General features: G+C 40.5%; 1 long non-coding RNA gene across 1 annotated transcript; it reads left to right on the top strand.

Moving 5' to 3' along the window:
• The first annotated feature begins 8,222 nt into the window (after window positions 1-8,222).
• Window positions 8,223-17,937, top strand: LOC148045018 (uncharacterized). Its single transcript, XR_015697003.1, has 2 exons — window positions 8,223-8,516; window positions 17,490-17,937. It is a non-coding gene; the product is annotated as an uncharacterized LOC148045018 (long non-coding RNA).
• The last annotated feature ends 269 nt before the right edge of the window (window positions 17,938-18,206 follow it).

Genomic DNA, 18,206 nt, shown 5'->3' with positions numbered 1-18,206 from the left:
TATGCAGTACTTCAGATGCTATTCTTTTTCCTTAATTTGTGGTTTACCCTGCTGCGATGTCTAATTCTGTGCTTTTATCCTATATCTTATCTGATATTTTTCACCAAGCCTAACAAACAACACTATCTGGAGAACACTAGGGATGGTACAGACAATTGTTTCTCTTGCCAAGTTATGCAGTCATTCAAAAGGAGAGCTACTGGAACTATTGCTTGTATCCTAAGAGCAACAATGCCTTCATTTAGGGTGGCATCAATCCCACTTAAAGTGATCGCCACATAAAATAGCTGGCAAAAGGCCATATCTGAATTTACCATCATGTTAGTTGGTACAAGCATGCTGATGCCTTCTTCCAAACAGAAAGCTAATGATAGGATTATTAATCAGTTTTGGGGTTGATTCTTCTGCTCCTTTTCTAACTGATAGATCAGTGTTTCTCAAACTTGACTAGGAAATTTTTGGAGTTCAAGTCCACACATCTTAAAATTGTCAAGGTTGAGAAAAACTGTGCTAGAAGGATGCTGAGTTGATTTTTCTGACAATAGTGAAAAAATCATGAATACTGTTGAACTTCCACATATTTTCAGCATTCCTTTCTTTTCCCCACCAGTAACCCCCTCTCAAAAAAGGGCCAACTGAAGTTTTGAAGACATGTTAAACACGGAAGCAGAATTAAAGGAAAAGTCATGAAGGAGATTGGGAAAAGTTGGCCACATTCCATGCAGCATATCCACATGTAGCAGTTAATGATGTTCTTTAAGAGTACAATCAGATGCTTTGCTGGTCTATATAGGACCTGCCACAAAGCTATTCTAAACCAGCCTAAAACTGCCTCTTTCCATTGATCTTCCAGTGAGGTCTATTTTTCATCATCTATATGAAGAATTAAATAAGCACACAAAAGAAAAGCAAACACATCTTCGTCTTCTGAATTGACTGCTTCAAATTTGTATCTGGTGGCCAAACAAACATAACGTTAAAGCTGTGTGACAATCTCATGAGATGTATGTTTCTTCCAAAGGGGAGGTAAAGGGGACCACAATCCTGATTCCACATTTGCACTTGAATGAGGTAACAGAACCCTGGAAAGATAAAAGAACTGTATTATTCTTTTTTATGTGTTTATTATATTTACTTCTAAAAATAAGAGGAGTGGTTGACTCCTTCCTGTTCCTTGTGAATAATCCCAGATAAAGAACAGGGCCCAAACCTTCTCCTTGACTTGTTGGCTTTTTAGCTGCTGAGGTTTTCAGCATTCCAGGTATTATTTCCAATGTGTGGTGATGAGGCATCCTTCCACTTCATTCAACCATGTGTGTAGGCCAAGGCGTTTCCCTGCAATAAATAAAACTGAGGCCAGATGCAGGTTGTAAACAAACAGGTCCTTCTCTAAGTCTTTGTGCTTTAGATCAAGCTTAATCTCCAGGTCTTCAGCTTTTTTTTTCTTTTTATCTTTATGAGTCTGTAGAGATTTATGACAAGAGAGTAACCGAATGGTTAATTTTATTATGCAATGTAATGGAGGTCAAACATAGGGAAAGTGAAGTCTGGAATGTTTGCTATGTTTACTTTGTAAGTAAAGCCAAATCCCAGAACAGGGATAGGTTTTGATTAAGCCAGGCTTCGGCTAATCTGTTTTCTTGCTAAATACAGCTTTGACCAAAATGGAACATTATTGAAGGAGTGGGAGGGGGGGGAAGGGTAAACCTGAATAGGGTTATTGTTATGTATTTACTCCATACAGCTGCCAAAACATCCTGATCCTCTCTTTGCTGCAACAACCGAAAAGACAATCCAATATAGCTGCAGTGGCTTTTGCTGAAGAACAAATAGGCTAAGCCTATTATATTGGGCATGGTCTCTCTGTATTGGGCACACTACAGTGTATAAATACAACTTTCAGTGGAAAGCTCCCCCTTTGTCTTGTTACTGGGGTTTTAAAGATATCTAGTCCAATTTTTTGCTCACAGCATCAGAGCTATAACGCCCCTAAGCCAGGTTATGTTTAATCAATTCACCAAAGAAAGAAAACTTTTTATATCTAGAAAAGAACTAGATGTAGTAGACCACTACAGAGGTGGTATTCAGCCAGTTCTGACAGGTTCTGGAGAACCGGTAGCAGAAATTTTGAGTAGTTCAGAGAACCGGCAAATAGGCTGGCCCCATCCCTGCTGCCTCCCAGTCTCCCAGCTGATCTTCTTTTGTTGCCCTGAACAGGAGAACAGAGCTGGAAAGCAGGTTAGTGGGGCAGGGAAGGAATGGAGATTTTGCAGTAACCTTCCCCTGCCACGTCCACAAATCCACGTCCACAAAGCCACACTCACAGAACCGGTAATAATTTTTTTTTTATTCCACCACTGGACCACTATATATACTTTTTTCAACAGAGCTCAATGGAAGTTGATACAATAAAGGAAATTGAACAGCATGTTAAATGTGGTTGGCAGACATTCAGCAAGCTGAGCATAATTTTCAAGAAAAACTTCTCCGTTTGCCCGAAGAGAAATTTTCGATCAGTATGTGCTACCTGCTCTAACATATACCAGTGAAACACGGACACTAACATTGCAATAAAAGCTATGAATGGCACCAAGAGCAATGGAAAGATACATGCTTGGCATTACAAGACAAGATGAAAGACCTGCACATGGATTAGAGAACAAATAAAGTATATGATGCCATCAAGAGAGTAAAAGAATTGAAATGGAAATGGGCTGGTGACACAGCAAGAAGAACTGATGGCAGGTGGACCAAGGCAGTCACAGAATGGATCCCACCTGATAAAAAGCATTCATGAAAAAGACCTAAAACAAGATGGATCAATGACATCAGCAAGTATTGTGGGCCCAATTGACAAAAGAAAGTTCAGGGACTGTATTGGTTGGAAACATGCAGAAGAAGTCTTCATTTTGCAGTGGATAGACCCGTGATGGCGAACCCATGGCACACGTGCCACAGGTGGCACACGGAGGCCTCTCTGCCAGCACACAAGCTGTCACCCCAGCTGAGCTCCACCGTGCATGCGGACCTGCCTCCCATCGGCCAGCTGATTTTCAGGTTTCTGCAGCGCTGGTTATTTAATCACAATGCTGTTAAAACACTATACAACCCATCGAGAATATAACTATATACATCCAACAGGAACAACCTCACAGGAGCAGATAGAGGTAAATCCTAGAGAGGCAGAAAATGCATCACTGAACAATAGAGATGAATGTGTAGAACCAGAGAGAATTTTAGCTTTGTTAAATATCATCACTATTAATAGAGCTTTCCTAAATCTACACACCTGTAATTTCAGCCCATTAAATCCAACTCTTCACCTTTTCACCTCCTAATGCAACAGCTCTTTACATATTAGAAAAATTATGTAATGTGCCTACAAGGGTCTTCTGTTTTTTAGGCAAAATATCTCTTTTTGAGCATCTCCATCTAGAGTTCACTGAAATTGCACTTCTAAAACTAGGTGGCAAAAAACCATTAGGCACAATTTCCTCTGTACTTCAATAATAAACAAAAATTGGGGGAAGTTGATAAAACAAGAGAGGATTAAAATGCTTGAAAAGAACAAAAGTATTTTTTTCGCCAAACCCAATCAACTGAAAGTTATGAACTGATCCACTTGTATGGCATCAATACATCATGTTCCACCCACCATTACATTTGGACACCTCCAGCTCAATCTGAAAAAATGTCACTTGACAGTAAATGGTTATTTCCCTACATTTAACCAAGCCAGTTCAATCAAATAGGTTTCGTTTAGTGGTTAAAGCAACAGGCTAGAAACTTGTAGATGGCAGATGTAGATTGTAGAAACTGGTAGATGGTAGATTGTGAGTTTTTGCCTGATTTAGGCACAAAGTCAACTGGGTGACCTTGGGCCAGTCACTCTCTCTCAGTCCTAGGGAGGAGACAATGGCAACCACATCTGAAAAACTTGCCAAAACACCTGCATGGACTTGTCCATGCACTCTCTGAGAATTGGACATCATTAAATGAGGAGAAACACCCCTCCCAAACAAATTGGGAATTTATTAACAGCAGACTGAGCCATCCTCTGTAGGTCTCAGCAGTGGTGGGATTCAAATAATTTAACAACCGGTTCTCTGCCCTAATGATTTCTTCCAACAACCAGTTCACCAAACTGTTCAGAAAGTTAACAACCAGTTCTCTCGAAGTGGTGCAAACTGGCTGAATCCCACCACTGGGTCGCAGGCAGGATCCTCTCTTGTGACTTAGAATATCTTGCAGAGCTACCCAGTCATTTCAGAAGTGATGTCAGGCTTATCTTTATTACTGTTATTTCAGCACAATTTGTTAGATGATTCAAGAAGATGCTGTAATTCACCAGTTGGAATCATGATTTTGACATGAACCCAATGCCCTTGAATATTATTGAATGAAATTATGATAAAGGTAAAGGTTTCCCCATCCAGTTGTATTTAACCCTAGGTGGTGCTCGTCTCCCTTTCAAGGGAGCCAGCATTGTCCGAAGACGCTTCTGTGGTCATCTGGCCAGCATGACTATATGGCGAGATGCAAGGAACATTGTTACTTTTCCACTGAAGTAGTACCTTTTTATCTACTTACATTTGTATTCTTTCAAACTGCTATGTTGATAGGAGCTGGGGCAGGTAATGGGAACTCACCCAGTCGCGTGGTGGTCAGGTCTTGAACTCGTGATATCAGTTTTCCTGCTGACAAGCTCATCTCTTTAACCATTGAGCCATTATGTTCCCTTACAAATGATAACATTTCACTTTAAATTATTTTTACATGAAAACTCAGATTACAGTTGTTAGCCCCTCAAAATTTTTTAATACTAAATAGGCTCAGTTCTGGGAGTTGAAATATCTTTTCAACTTCCATCTTCATTTTGAATTCCATTCACCAATGCATTGTGATCTTTAATTAATTGTTTCTTTTTTACTCCAATTTTGTTCCCTGATTGACATTTCCTTTGTAGTTTATTTCATCTTTTTAGATAGTCCCATTTCACACCTCTACACCGTGTGGGAGATTTCAATTCAGTTGTAACATTCTTGTTTCGAAATATTATTTTATTTCGATCATGCATTAAAGAGATGATTGCAGAGATCAGATTCCCCTTCTTCTAATGTAAATAAAGTATCGGATATAAAATAGAATTAATACGTGGGGGAGGATCTGTATACTTGCCTGTTGCCTGTAACTATGTTTCATGATATGTGAGGGAACAAAAGATTTTCTCTCTTCTGAACTTCTGAATCCCACCCCAATCCTACTTTGCAAAAGTGACTCTTGTTGTTGCTGATGCCTCATCTGAAAACAAAGAACCACAGCCATCAAAACCAGGAGAAACAGGAAATTCTGCTGTGCCTGCAGCATCCAAGTTAGCCATTCAGTCCTTCTGTGTTGATGCTGCCCTTCAAGGAATTGACACATGGGCTAGGACTCTATTAAATTATTATGATGTCGTGTGAGGTTATCATGATTGGGGGGGGGAATTCAAATAAACATTACTGGATATACAGATAGGGGGAGAAAGGAGCCATCATTAAAATTAAGTGCCTACATAAACAAGCTCAGCAAATGCTGAGAGCTTAGATGGGGCTTCACATTAAAAATGACTATGGATTAATTGGCCCAAGATGGCATCCTTTAAATGTCAATGTATTTTCGCTCCGTACATTTCAAATATATCAGCATTGACCACAGACATTATGAGTCCAGTTCTTGACTAGGGATTTACAGCCTTGTATAACAACATCCAGCCATCATCAAAGCAATGTATAGCCTGTACTTGTCACTGGTGTTTTGGACAACAATGTTTGCATAAGTATAGAACTTTGATTAATGTGCTGGGGGGGGGGGGACGGACAAAAAGGACAATTAACAGCAAGACAGATAGACTAGTCCAGTGTTCCCTAACCTTTCTGACTTTGCAGACTGGCATGGCAGTGGAGGAAGAGGAGATGATTCCACATGAGTGGCCATTAAGTGGAGTGTGACCACATACTCCATTTACACAAGCACCATGCCCGTGTGCCTGCAGAGTGTACAAGTGGACTGTGCATTTACGCACTTGCCCGCTGCTCACACAAGTGGAGATGCACATGCTTGTCCTTGCCCACCATTTCTACAGCCCAGTTGCAAACATGGACCTCTGAACTAGTCTATGGTGGTGAGGGAAGACCTGAAGGATCAAGTTGGAGGTTCTGGAGAAGATCTAGGAGGAGAGTCAATGTCAACTTGATGGTACATTAATCATTTTAAATGCCTCCTTCTTAAATGATCCAGTTTTTATGAAGCAGATTACATAAGAATTTGAAGAATGTGACCACATGCTTCAGAAGACAAAACTTCTTGCATCTTTAATTATGGCAGATAAGGAATTTTTACTGCAATAGGGGAAAAAATATTTGTACTAAAATCCCTCATGTACACTTTTTATTTTATTTATAAAAATGTCATGTCCTGTTTTTCGATTGATAAATGAAACTACATTTTTAAAAAGAGGGGAGGAAATGCGTTAAAAACAAGTGAAACAAAACAGCAAGTAATAGTGCCTTAAGCAGCATGTTAAAACATTAACAACTTACAAACTCAGCCATACCAGCCATACCAACCAATCCAAAAATTCACAATACTATTATTAAAGTTTCAGGAACCCTGAGCTTCTTTGCATCTTGGTCCCCTGGAGGCAGAAAAATGCTCTGAGTGCAGCACTTATCTGTCTTGTTTTTTGACTGATCGCCTTACTTATAAACTGAAATATGTCCAAATATGGAAATAAAGTAGATAATTTGGTGGAACCTAGATAGCTAGTAAAAAGATTCTGTTTCATCATACCATTTATTAAGAGTAAGGGAGCACTGATGCATAAGGCATCTGAATATTTTATTTGTTGTACTTGCAAGGATACGTTTTTTTAAAAAAGCAATTGCACTTATGGAAACTTTTGATGAACACAGGAGGTCCACAGGCTGGACAATGTTTGAAGAATCAGGAGCTTTAGTTTCTTGTGCTGACTTCCAGAAGGTTACTGAAGCCATTAATAACATGGTGATTTCACCAGAATGGCTTGAAAATATCCAGCCTGTTTTGGGATGGTGTTGGGTAGTGTTCAAGCATTTATTAGGTTTTAAGGATGGGAGGGAAGGCAGGAAAGAAAATTCTACCATTCCAACTTTTAAATCAACCAAAGCACTATTTTACGGGGTGGGGTAGGGGACAATTTGGCACTTTGGAACATGCTGTAAGATGCAATTGGAGTGGTTTGTTTCTTCGAAGCCTCTTGCTCTTATCATAATCCTTAAATTGTTTTCTTTTTAAAGGAAAAGGTGGGGGGGAAACCCTGCACAACTGAAATAAGGTTCTTTTGACCCATGAATTTTGGTAACATAATCTTGGGATGTTGAGCATCTACTGATGGCCCAGGCTGTCTTAATTGTTTCCTGAGTATCTGTCATCCTAAGAACAGAAATACCCTTTGATGAAATTTTCAGCTACGGTATGTTTAGGGAAACAATATGACTTTGAGTTTGATTTTCCTGCGCTGCAAAGATAGGAAGTCCAAAACGAAAACAAATAATAGATCCTGTTCTTATGAGCACAATGAATAAAGAGATTTCTGTTTCAGATATTGTTGGATTAATGTGGCATTTTACAGAGAATTATTCTTCCTTTCTGATTAAAGCCAGCAATAGGGTTGCAGAATGAAGAAAGCAGGGGTGAAATTCAGCAGGTTCTGACAGGTTCTAGAGAACCAGTAGTGGAAATGTTGAGTAGTTCGGAGAACCGGAAAGCTGACCCCAGAGAGGGGGTGGGAATGAAGAATTTGCAATATACTTCCCTGAGGAGTGGAGAGGGAATGGGGATTTTGCAGTATCCTTCCCCTGCCATGCCCACCAAGCCACACCCACACAACCAGTAGTAAAAAAAATGAATTTCACCACTGAAAGAAAGCAACGTTGCAATAGCAGTAGACTTAGCAATAGCAGTAGACTTATATACCGCTTCATAGGGCTTTCAGCCCTCTCTAAGCAGTTTACAGAGAGTCAGCATATTGCCCCCAACAATCTGGGTCCTCATTTTACCCACCTCGGAAGGATGGAAGGCTGAGTCAACCCTGAGCTGGTGAGATTTGAACCGCTGAACTGCTGATCTAGCAGTAGCCTGCAGTGCTGCATTTAACCACTGCGCCACCTTGGCTCTTGCAATATCATAGTGTGAGCAATGTCACTTTGAAAATGTGTTGTGATGACACAGGCACATGTGAAAAGTGGGGAAGCACAGAGATGAATACTACTGTGAGCCATTGCAGTCTTGGGCTGCTTCAACAGACACATAAGATCAGGGAAAATAAGTATTTCTCTATTCTGCACTGCTCAGACTGCACCTGAAATGCCATGTCCATTTTTCTTCAGCACAACTCAAGAATAATGCTGAGGAAATGGAAAAAGTATAGAGAACAGCAACAAAGATGGTGACGATCTTGGAGCTTAAATCCTATGAAGGATGCTTAAAAGAACTGGGTAAGTTTATCCTAAAGAAGAAAATGCTAAGGGAAGATATAATAGCAGCCTTCAAACCTTGTTTGAAATGATGTCGTAGGGAAGAGGGTGGTAATTTATTCTCCATAGTGTCTGAAGGTAGGACAGGAATCAATGTGTGGAAGCTTTTCAGGGAAATCCAAACTCAAAATAGGAGCGAATTCCCTGCACCATGCAAATTATGAGGCAATGGAACAACAATCTTCTGGAACAGGGGTACATCATCTGTGGGGGTTTCCAAGCAAAAAGTTTGGACAGCCATTTCTCTGCGATGGTATGAGGTTCTTGGCTTGGGCAGGGAGTTGAACTAGAAGACTCCCAAGGTCCCTTCCAATGCTGTGATTCCTGACAAGACTTGTCACCACATTCAACATCACTGGTGATAGGTGAAACAATGGCCAGCCTAGAATGGCAACTTTACTGGGGGAACTATGTGGATACACTGTAGTGGAACAGTGTACAGGTAGTCCTCAACTTATGAGCACAAGTGAGCTCAAAATTTATGGTGTTAAGTGAGAAATTTGCTAAGTGAGTCTTGCTGCAATTTACGACTTTTCTTGCCACGTTTGTTAAGAGAATCATTGCAGTTGTTAAATTAGTAGCAGAGTTGCTAAGTGAATCTGGTTTCCCCATTGGCTTAGTTTGTCAGAAGGTTGCAGAAGGTGACCACATGACCCCAGGGCAATGCAACAGTCATAAATGTGAATTAGGTGTCCAGCATCCAAATGTAAATCACGTGACCATGGGGATGCTGCAACGGTCATAAGTGTGAAAAATGGCCATAAGTAATTTTTTTCAGTGCCATTGTAACTTTGAATGGTCACTAAGCGAACTGTTGAAGGTGGAGGACTACCCGTACCCTTCAGCATACTCCTTTTATGAAATTGAAATGGAATATAGGAACCTGGATGCGATCAGGCATACAATAAACTAGAATGTTTGTCTACAAAGACTACTTTCTTCTGGATTAAGACTGTGAAATAGGATTTTAAATGTCATTATAGAATAGAATGACAGTTGGAAGGGACCTTGGAGGTCTTCTAATCCAACCCCCTGCTTAGGCAGGAAACCCTATACCGTTCCAGACAAATGGCTATCCAACGTCTTAAAGACTTCCATATTTGGGGCATTCACAACTTCTGGAGGCAAGCTGTTTCACTGATTAAATGTTCTAACTGTCAGGAAATTCCTCCTTAGTTCTAAGTTGCTTCTCTCCTTGATTAGTTTCCACTCATTGCTTCTTGTCCTGCCCTCAGATGCCTTGGAGAATAGTTTGACTCCCTCTTCTTTGTGGCAACCCCTGAGAAATTGGAAGACTCCTATCATGTCTCCCCTAGTCCTTCTTTTCATTAAACTAGACATACCCAGTTCCTGAAACAGTTCTTCATATGTTTTAGCCTCCAGTCCCCTAATCCTCTTTGTTGCTCTTCTCTGCATGCTTCCAAGAGTCTCCACATCTTTTTTACATCATGGTGACCAAAACTGGATGCAGTATTCCAAGTGTATGAAATAAGAGAGTCCATGGAAACACCAGGAACCCATTTTTACAATATAAAAGCCTTCACCTGAACAATGATAGAAGATTTGCTTCTATCGACCGTTCGTGCTAAGGGAAATCATTGCTTTCAGCTCAGGTCAACAGCACAGTCTTGCTGACTCTTTTGGAGAGCAAAACTTTGCATTTGAATTAATCATTTAGTGGAGAAGGACATGGACTTTGCCCCCTTGGGTTGCAAGTACCGTTCAGTGAACTCAGAAAGAAGTTCATGCCAGCCAACTGCACTGCAAAGCAAAGTGGATGCCAGAACATTTCCCCCCCTAGGATAGAAATATCCTGCCAATCCCAAAGCCCTCGCTCTTATATCCTCTGCCAGGCCCAGCTAGAAGCAGCACTTTTGGATGTGTTTGCTGGCGTATGTTGAAATCATGAGGTTGCACTGGCCTTACCTTCAAGTGTAAATCTAGTGAGCATTAGTTTTTGGAGATGTTTTAACTTGAGTGAATTTGTTTCTAATTACTCTTATCCCAAAGGTGCTTTTTTTTTTTTATTCAAGAGGCAACTGGACTTTCTGGTTTTTCTTTGAAGACGTTTCACTTCTCAGCCAGGAAGCTTCTTCAGCTCTTCTTTAAAGAAACACCAGAAATAAAGCACCTTCAGGACAACCAAGACCTGGATGACTGAGAATTTCCATAGACATAATCACTCTTATGTGCATTGAAGTGTGATATTTTGCCTTTTGTGTTAATGGAATCTCTATAATAATAAAAACTAGTCAGCAAATGAAAGTTCCATCGGTGGAGCACTGTATTTGTGCATTTGGCTTCTTGGTAGAGAGCAGTGGTAAAATTCAAAATTTTTCCCTAGTGGTTCTATGGGCGTGGCTTGGGCATGGCTTGGTGTCATGTTACTGGGTGGGCATGGCTTGGTGGTCATATGACCGGGTGGGCATGGCTGCACAACTGACTCACACACAATGTAAAAGCAGCTGGACGTCACACAAAATGTTCCTTGCAACAAGCAGAAACCTCATAGACAATCAGGCACAGCTGATTGTCACACAGCTGATTGTTGGAATTTTTTTTTTTACTTTTTAAAGCATTTTTTTACTACTGGTTCAGGCAAACAGTAGCATTTTTTTACTACCAATTTGGGCGAACTGGCCCAAACCGGTAGCCTTTCACCCCTGGTAGAGACCCCGGATGAGTTGGATTTTTAGACTATAATTTTCTCAACCAAATCAGTAATCTCCACTCCACTGTTGAGCCCTTTTTCACAAATATAAATTCAAATGACAGCCCAGTTGAATAAGATCTTAATGGATCCATTGAAACACTGCATCAACTTCCTTTGTGGTTGCATCCCTTGTAAAAGGGCCCCTGCATTTAGTCCTGTTTCATTCTCTCAATGTTCTTTCCAGCTTGGTGGTTTACTAATCTTCAATAAACACATTTTGTGGACTTGAAATGAGGTTGTCTAGACAATTGAAGAAACTGCTAAATGGAACAAAAAAAGATAGTAGAGCATATTTAAAACTTGTCAAAAAAGTCCAGACTTTTGCATTGAATATATTTCTCTTCTATTTCCATTAAGATATTTAAACATTGTTGAAGCTCTTTGTAGTTTGGGTTCTGCTAGAAGCTTTCCTATCTTGAGTTCTGTTACCTGCTTGAAGTCTCAGTCCTACCTCAGTTCCTACCTTTCTTCTGTCCAGTCACCATCTTAGTCAAGTCTTGCTCTAGTCAGATTCTCTAAATGAAATGTGCCTCCTTCCAATGGTTTTATTCCAATGGTCTTTTTGGTTACAAACATTGGTCCTCTTCCAAGCAATAACCAACCATCATTAACTGACATCTGTTGCGGTCTGGGCGGCCTGTGGAACTGGCAGCAGAGTCTGACAGCGAAGAGGTTGGGGAGGAACATGGGCCAGTCCTGGAGTCTGGGGAAGGCTTGGATGAGGGCTCTGCATCAGAGGCAGAGAGGGGGCCAGGGCCATCTGGAAATTATGTGCTGCCTCTGGAGCTTCCAGAGTTGGACAGCAGCAAGGCAGAGGAACAGGTTCCCCCTGTTCCCAGTGTGCACATGTGCAGAGCTGCCAGAAGGCAAGAATAGTTAAGACAGAAGGGACAACTTGGAAGTAAGGCTCGGAGGTGATTGGCCCCGCCCATAAGACATAAAGGAGGAGCAAAGACACATGAGCCTTTGCAGGAAGCAACTTGATTCATGCTGGTCAGTTTACCTTCTGAAGCTCCATTTGGACTCTCTGCTCCATGTGGTCTTGCCAAGCTAATTGCCAATTAAGTATTTGGCAGCGTTTTCAAAGAAGGTAATGGTGCTTATCAGCCTTCTCCCGAAGGACTTTGGCAGCCTACTGTTGAACTCTTTACAACTATTTGGGATTCATTACAGGTTGTGAATGATTATAATTCACAGCCTTTGAAATAAAAAGAGGATTTTGGGACCTAATCATGTCCTTTTTACTGCATCAGGAAGCCTAGGTCAGAACAACATCTCTCTATTCAGTTTTGTAAGCTGTCAGTTTAAAGACTCTCTTTCCCACCAGTGATAGCTAAACTGGCTTCAATGGTCTTATACTCAATATACATTATCAGTCTACTGGGACACATTATAACTTAACACCAAAATTTTGTACCAATTATCAGTAGATAAACGTGATGCACCTTAACAAGGATAAGGATTCATAGTAAATATTACATAATAGCATATACATAATGGTATAGATTTTTTTCTATTTCTACAGCTTCATATCATGATTTCATTTGTGTATGATGATGGTGGTGGTGATTATGATGATGATTTAATGTTGGGAATTACTCATGCTGATTAGGTGGGATATATGAATTCTCTAACTTGATTCACATTCCAATCAAAATTGTATCTGAAAGCACCTGTTTCTTAAGAATTGCTCAACACCAAAGACCAAACAGAACTGTAGCTGTTGAAAATGCATAAAAGGCAAAGGGCAGTCCTTAAGGTATCTGTTTTGAAAAACCTTAAAATGCATATTTAGTTTTTCAGGGGCAGTATATGAAGATTAGGGTTGCAGTGGCTCAGTGGGTAAGCTTGTCGACCAGAGAGGTCAGCACTTCAGTGCTTTGAATCCCTAGCACTGCATAACGGAGAGAACTCCCATTACTTGTCCCAGCTTCTGCCATTTTAGCAGTTTGAAATCATATAAAAATGCATGTAGAAAAACAGAGACCACCTTTGTTGGAAGATAACATCATTCTGTGCATCTTCAGGATCTAGTCATGCCGGCCACATGACCACGGAGATGTCTTCGGACAGCACTGACTCTTCAGCTTTGAAACAGAGATGAGCAGCACCCCCTAGAGTAGGGAATGACTAGGACATATGTGCGAGGGGGACCTTTACTTTTACATGCATATTAAATCAACATACAAATTTCAACCAGCAAAGTCCATAGGGTTGATTTGATCTTCAATTGGCTTGTATTCCCCCATCCCAAAACTGCCTTGAATCTTCTCTAGGAAGAGGAGAGAAGGACGGGTATTGTGGAATGTAGAGATGAAGTCTCTCAGCCTGGATAATTTGGCATTTAAAAAAATCTCAGTAATACTTCCAATAAACCTCTAGCTTCCTGAAGTCAACATTTTTAAACTGGTAGATATGACTTCTAGTATCTCATGGGACTGTTATAAAAGTTCTTCTCTCTCTAAATCTACTCAACCATTGATGTCTGTGATTTTAGCCCTCTGTATCCTTCTGCCTTTTAAAAATTTCCGTGGATAGTCACTGTTGCTCTTTTTCTCTGACCTTTCACAGCTCAGTTCTTTTTTCTCTCTGCCTTACTCCAGCTGACCTACAAATTTCCTGCCCTTGACAGATCTGTACCCAGCCTTTTAGACTTTCCAGTTAGTAGCCCCCATCAGATTACAGGTTACATGCTGACAGATTGATTTTCCATTCACCTCTAACTAAGGCCAGTGGATAGAGAGAGAATGCACTGTTCTGTCTGTGCCTGACCTTTCCTCTTTTGTGATACTACTATCCAGTATAAGCGGATTTCTAAGGCTGCAATGAGGCAGCTGCAGGAAAGAAATGTTTTATTAGCAACTCTATCATACATGCACTGCTTCTTGGAAGGCTGAAAGCAATATCTGTGGTGATCCTCGAATGAAAATGTGGCTAACTTCTCATCTTTATAGAGCGACTTTACAAAAAATAGTCCTTGATTGACGACCATAATTGAGCCCAAAATTTCTGCTGTTAAGTGAGATATTAATTAAGAGAGTTTTGCCCCATTTTATGACCTCTCTTGCCACAGTTGTTACGTGAATCATTGCAGTTGATAAGTTAGTTATATGGTTGTTAAGTGAATCTGGTTTCCCCATTGACTTTGCTTGCCAGAACCTCACAACAGTTGACCTCAGGATATTGCAACCATCATAAATATGAATCAATCAAATATTGCCAAGCATTTGAATTTTGATCCCATTATCAAAATGGGGATGCTGCAAAGGTCATAACTGTGAAAATCTGTCATCACTTACATTTTTCAGTGCAGTTCCAAATTTGAACAGTCACTAAACAAACTGTTTGTCAGCATTCCAAATATCATGCAGAATTAAATCAGAGTCTAAGGCAGAGCTATCCTTAAAGTTCCAATTTAATAAGACAGACATGTTGGCAATGAACTGTAGAATCCCAATTCTGTAAGTTACCTAGGATTCCCACCCAGTTGAAAGTTCATGATCTTGTCCCCACACCCACAAATCCATCACATGGTCCAATCTTCTTCTTCCACGCTGGCATCTCCACCCAGCTGGTTCCGGTCAGGTGCAAAGGTACAGAGACAAAAGATGACCTTGGGCTTCTAGAAAAGAATGACAACACATTCCACAATTCTACTCCTTTCTATTCCCCCCTCCCAACTACTACACTAATGAAACAGCATAATGAAATAAGAGCGAGTGTGGCAGGCCAAAGATCCTAAAACGGATATAACTGCAGGCCTGACACTGTTGTAAGTTGAGGACTACCTGTAGCAGTTGCAGGTGGTGCTTCACATATCAGTTTGTTTAGTGACTGTTCAAAATTACAACAGCACTAAAAAGTAACTTATGATCATTGTTCACCATTGTTCACACTTACAACTGTTGCCGTATCCCTGTGGTCACGTGATCCAAAATTGTTTGGCAACTGACTCATAATTATGACGGTTTCAGTGTCCCAGAGTCATGCGATCGCCTTTTGTGACCTTCTGACAACCAAAGTCAACGGGGAAGCCAGATTCACTTAACAACTGTGTTACTAACCTAACAACTGCAGTGATTCACTTAATAAACATGGCAAGAAAGCTCGTAAAAGGGGGGAAAACTCACTTAACAAATGTCTCAGCAACAGAAATTTTGAGTTGAACTGTGGTTGTAAGTTGAGGATTATCATGTTTCCCTGAATACAAGACGGGGTCTTATTTATTTTGACCCCTGAAATAAGCACTTGGCCTTATTTTCTGGGAGGTCTTATTATTTGTGAGGTGCAGGAGGTGGCAAGCGTGGTCATCTCGTGGCTGCTGCTGTGTTGCAATATTTTTTGGGAGGGCTTATTTTTGCGCATGGGTTCAAAAGCCCAATTGGGCTTATTATTCAGAGAGGTCTTATTTTCAGGGAAACGGGGTACCTGTATTTTATTAGCAATTATTCTGTCAGAATTGTCTCATTTCTCTCATGCTAAGGACTTTAACAAGAAGAGAAATCTCCCAGAATCAGTTTCTGGATTTCCACAGGAAACAACTGGTCCTGTTTAAGATGACTCTGTCCTTATTAGAGAAGGAAACTTTGGAGGGACACATGCAGGGTTGCTCTGAAGAATATTCGAAATACTCGTAATTCAGAGTTGGACTCTTGTTGTTTCTTTGGAGATGTCTGAGACAAGATTTTGTCAGATTGTCTAGGAAGAGTTCTGTTAGTCCTGAAAAAAATAGACAGAAACCTCAGGGCTGGTAACATGGCGCTCTCTATATTAGATTTGTGTCCCTTTCAGCTAAAATGCCCTTCAAGATGACATGTAGTTGGATTCAGGTACTGTGAACGCATTCTTGTGTGAAGGGGTAGTTTTGCCTGCTTTTAAAGAGATTGTGGTCTGTCTTGTCATCAAAAGACTACCGATAGTACTTGACTTACAACAGTTCATTTAGTGACCGTTCAAAGTTACAACAGCACTGAAAAAAGTGACATATGACCAGTGGTGGGGTTAAAGCCAATGTGCACCCCATTCAGGAGAACCAGTTGTTAACTTTCTAAGCAGTTCAGAGAACCGGTTGTTGGAAGAAATCTCCTTTTGGTTTTTTCCCCCACTTTACAGGGCTAATCCTGTAAGGAAGGCAGGAAGGAAACATTCTGGTGTTGCTTCTAGCCTAATCTTTATTGCCCTGCTTACAGAAACTGCCTCTCCAGTTAACCCTTATTACATTGTAACAGCTAAAACGAAGTGCCCATCAACGTGAGTGATGTTGAGTTGGCCATGCCTACCCAGTCACATGACCACCGAGCCCTGCCTATCTAGCTGATCATTAAGACAGAGAACCAGTTGTTAAATTATTTGAATCATATGACCATTTTTCACACTTATGACTGCTACAGCCTCTCCACGGCCATGTGGTTTTGATTCAGATGCTTGACAGCTGGTTCATATTTATGACGGTTGCAGTGTCTCGGGATCACATGGTCCCCTTTTGCAAGCTTCTGACCAGAGAAATCAATGGGGAAGATTCGCTTAACAACCGTGTTAGTAACTTAACCACTGCCGTGATTCACTTAACAAATGTGACAAGAAAAGTCATAAAATGCAGCAAAACTCACTTAACAAATTTCTCACTAGGCAACATAAATTTTGGACTCAATTGTGGTCGTAGGTCAAGGACAACCTATACTGCAAAAAGGGTCACAAAATCAGATCAGTCATGTGGGTGCCATGACTTACAACCATTATTGCTTATGATAGAAATTCCAGGCTCCATTATGTCATTAGCTAAAAACTACCTGTATATCTTTTTTCTACAATCCTCAAAAAATTAGCAAAAAACCTAACAACCTTTAGCTCGCTTTGCTGCTCCTAGTGTAGGACTGTCCTTAGAGGCAAAAGAAGGAAAGGGAATTTATGAGAAGTGTATTGTCAGAATAAGCAACAGACACTGTCATATTGTGACAGCACATTACAGAAAATATTTAACTTCTCTGAAATTTCCTCGCTCTGTCAATCTTCCATCCCTGCACCAACAAGTAAAAAATCAGTTGGGTTTTGGGATTTTGTCAAAACAATTTCAATTGTTTCTGGTTCATTTGATTTGGCCCAGTTCCCTACAAACTGGTTCTCTGCTGTGTGAAGTGTGCTTCTGTTCCTTGCTGTGTTTCCTCCTTCATTCAGATTGTTTCTCTGATCTGCTCCTGGAATTGATTCTTTTTCCATTCCAGATCTTAATCAAGCCAATGAAGATCAAGCTGTGAATCATTATTGCCTCTCTATGTTATGGTAGCAATGAAAGACCGTCATATTCTACAGGGCAAATCTGCCTTCTAGAACATTGTACGTTATGGAAGAAGCATCAGCTTCCCAGAGTTCATTTATCCTTCTGCTTTGGGATTCTGCAAATTGTAGCCATAATAGAGCTGGAGAGAATCCAACCGGGGAAGTATGAAATCAGCAACTCCATTGGACTTGGATATTTGGAAATGTTGGTTGGCTTCACTGGTACAATAACACCCATTGTGGCCATGTGAATGACTTTTTGGCCTAAGGCTTAGGGATGCCTCATTTCTCAGGTATTTTATTAAGTTTGCAATTAGTTACATGCCCAATACTGGCAATATGGCTTTTATCTGTTTTCTGTTCTTGTTCTAATTATAAACTCCTTTTCATTGAGTGTTTGCTGTTTTTAATGTTCATAGCAATTTATTATTTCTCCCTGGAGAATGTTGGCAATTTTGCAAGCTTGTCACTCTAATTTCTGCACATCCAAGAAGCAAAAGGAACTGAGTTCCTTTCTAAAAACTTGTCATTACCGGTCAAGAAATACTGCACACCTAGGAATTGTGCTAACATGCTTGCAATTCACTTTGTGTCCTTTCCAAAGAAAATTTAGAAGACCTTAAAATGCAAATGAGGTCTGCAGGTCATATGGGGATGTGGTG

This window comes from Thamnophis sirtalis, unplaced genomic scaffold, assembly GCF_051295495.1.
Source record: "Thamnophis sirtalis isolate CommonGarterSnake01/CBP01778 unplaced genomic scaffold, rThaSir2_p1.2 scaffold_6, whole genome shotgun sequence".
NCBI lineage: Eukaryota > Metazoa > Chordata > Lepidosauria > Squamata > Natricidae > Thamnophis > Thamnophis sirtalis.
Note: the sequence above shows the minus strand (reverse complement) of the source record. Positions and strands in the feature narration are given on the sequence as shown.